General features: G+C 54.5%; 1 long non-coding RNA gene across 2 annotated transcripts; it reads left to right on the top strand.

Annotated features, from left to right (window-relative positions):
- Nucleotides 1-1193: 1193 nt before the first annotated feature.
- Nucleotides 1194-2268, top strand: LOC115181902 (uncharacterized). 2 transcript variants are annotated; one of them, XR_003873552.1, is made up of 2 exons: nt 1194-2055; nt 2138-2268. It is a non-coding gene; the product is annotated as an uncharacterized LOC115181902 (long non-coding RNA). The 2 variants fall into 2 exon arrangements; XR_003873551.1 differs by having other exon boundaries at nt 1194-2096.
- The last annotated feature ends 423 nt before the right edge of the window (nt 2269-2691 follow it).

The raw sequence follows: 2691 nt of genomic DNA, 5'->3' as shown, positions 1-2691 counted from the left end.
TTGTATTAAAAGCACCTCTTTGTCACATTATTCACACACTCCTACTTCTCTTCTCCTAGTTGGACAAGTATGTCTAAAGTACCCGCCCACAGGAGCGGGCAGGTGCGGTATGAAAAGCTGTGGGTACAGGTGGGAGCGGGCAGGTGCGGTATGAAAAGCTGTGGGTACAGGTGGGAGCGGGCAGGTGCGGTATGAAAAGCTGTGGGTACAGGTGGGAGCGGGCAGGTGCGGTATGAAAAGCTGTGGGTACAGGTGGGAGCAGGCAGGTGCGGTATGAAAAGCTGTGGGTACAGGTGGGAGCAGACAGGTGCGGTATGAAAAGCTGTGGGTACAGGTGGGAGCAGGCAGGTGCGGTATGAAAAGCTGTGGGTACAGGTGGGAGCAGGCAGGTGCGGTATGAAAAGCTGTGGGTACAGGTGGGAGCAGACAGGTGCGGTATGAAAAGCTGTGGGTACAGGTGGGAGCAGGCAGGTGCGGTATGAAAAGCTGTGGGTACAGGTGGGAGCAGGCAGGTGCGGTATGAAAAGCTGTGGGTACAGGTGGGAGCAGACAGGTGCGGTATGAAAAGCTGTGGGTACAGGTGGGAGCAGGCAGGTGCGGTATGAAAAGCTGTGGGTGCAGGTGGGAGCAGGCAGGTGTGGTATGAAAAGCTGTGGGTACAGGTGGGAGCAGGCAGGTGCGGTAATGAAAGCTGTGGGTGCAGGTGGGAGCAGACAGGTGCGGTATGAAAAGCTGTGGGTGCAGGAGGGAGTAGGCAGGTGCGGTATGAAAAGCTGTGGGTGCAGGTGGGAGCAGGCAGGTGCGGTATGAAAAGCTGTGGGTGCAGGTGGGAGCAGACAGGTGCGGTATGAAAAGCTGTGGGTACAGGTGGGAGCAGGCAGGTGCGGTATGAAAAGCTGTGGGTACAGGTGGGAGCAGGCAGGTGCGGTATGAAAAGCTGTGGGTACAGGTGGGAGCAGGCAGGTGTGGTGTGAAAAGCTGTGGGTACAGGTGGGAGCAGACAGGTGCGGTATGAAAAGCTGTGGGTACAGGTGGGAGCAGGCAGGTGCGGTATGAAAAGCTGTGGGTACAGGTGGGAGCAGGCAGGTGCGGTATGAAAAGCTGTGGGTACAGGTGGGAGCAGACAGGTGCGGTATGAAAAGCTGTGGGTACAGGTGGGAGGAGGCAGGTGCGGTATGAAAGCTGTGGGTACAGGTGGGAGCAGGCAGGTGCGGTATGAAAAGCTGTGGGTGCAGGTGGGAGCAGACAGGTGCGGTATGAAAAGCTGTGGGTACAGGTGGGAGCAGGCAGGTGCGGTATGAAAAGCTGTGGGTGCAGGTGGGAGCAGGCAGGTGCGGTATGAAAAGCTGTGGGTGCAGGTGGGAGCAGGCAGGTGCGGTATGAAAAGCTGTGGGTACAGGTGGGAGCAGGCAGGTGCGGTATGAAAAGCTGTGGGTACAGGTGGGAGCAGGCAAGTGCGGTATGAAAAGCTGTGGGTACAGGTGGGAGCAGGCAGGTGCGGTATGAAAAGCTGTGGGTACAGGTGGGAGCAGACAGGTGCGGTATGAAAAGCTGTGGGTACAGGTGGGAGCAGGCAGGTGCGGTATGAAAAGCTGTGGGTACAGGTGGGAGCAGGCAGGTGCGGTATGAAAAGCTGTGGGTACAGGTGGGAGCAGGCAGGTGCGGTATGAAAAGCTGTGGGTACAGGTGGGAGCAGGCAGGTGCGGTATGAAAAGCTGTGGGTACAGGTGGGAGCAGGCAGGTGCGGTATGAAAAGCTGTGGGTACAGGTGGGAGCAGGCAGGTGCGGTATGAAAAGCTGTGGGTACAGGTGGGAGCAGACAGGTGCGGTATGAAAAGCTGTGGGTACAGGTGGGAGCAGGCAGGTGCGGTATGAAAAGCTGTGGGTACAGGTGGGAGCAGGCAGGTGCGGTATGAAAAGCTGTGGGTACAGGTGGGAGCAGACAGGTGCGGTATGAAAAGCTGTGGGTACAGGTGGGAGCAGGCAGGTGCGGTATGAAAAGCTGTGGGTACAGGTGGGAGCAGGCAGGTGCGGTATGAAAAGCTGTGGGTACAGGTGGGAGCAGGCAGGTGCGGTATGAAAAGCTGTGGGTACAGGTGGGAGCGGGGAGGTGCGGTATGAAAAGCTGTGGGTGCAGGTGGGAGCAGGATGAAGAAATCAGTCCCACACAGACCTCTTTCCCCCGATGCAACCATGATATCTAACATCCTTCTCCCTTTGGACTGGCCAAACTTTGTATAAATAAAATAAAAAATCCCAAAAGCATAAGAAAAAAACACCAATGACTCTTTAATCAGATATTACTCCCACTCTCTATATAGATGAACCTTCATCTCAGAGAACCTCCTCTCCTATGGTCTCTTTTCCCCCTCCTCTCTATCCTCCTGTCTCTCTGCTCCCAGCCCGATAGAGAGAGTGGTCGACTAACTTTAATCTTTATTACCTGCTTTGATTTTCCTGCTAAAGGAGGAAATGCATAATTTGCCTCCTTTGAAGTTGCTCCACTATTACTGACAACATGTTACTTTAATCTGAGACCCCCGAACATTAAATATTTAATCATTTACTGAACAAAGGAGGGCCAGGGCCATTTTCTCCTACCTCTTTGACTTTTCCTGTCATACACTGTCAGTGTAGCTAGTAAGAAGCTATTCATTTGGGCTGGAAAAGGGCCTTTTCCAAGCAGAGGTG

This window comes from Salmo trutta, unplaced genomic scaffold (assembly GCF_901001165.1).
Source record: "Salmo trutta unplaced genomic scaffold, fSalTru1.1, whole genome shotgun sequence".
Taxonomy (NCBI): Eukaryota; Metazoa; Chordata; class Actinopteri; order Salmoniformes; family Salmonidae; genus Salmo; species Salmo trutta.
Note: the sequence above shows the minus strand (reverse complement) of the source record. Positions and strands in the feature narration are given on the sequence as shown.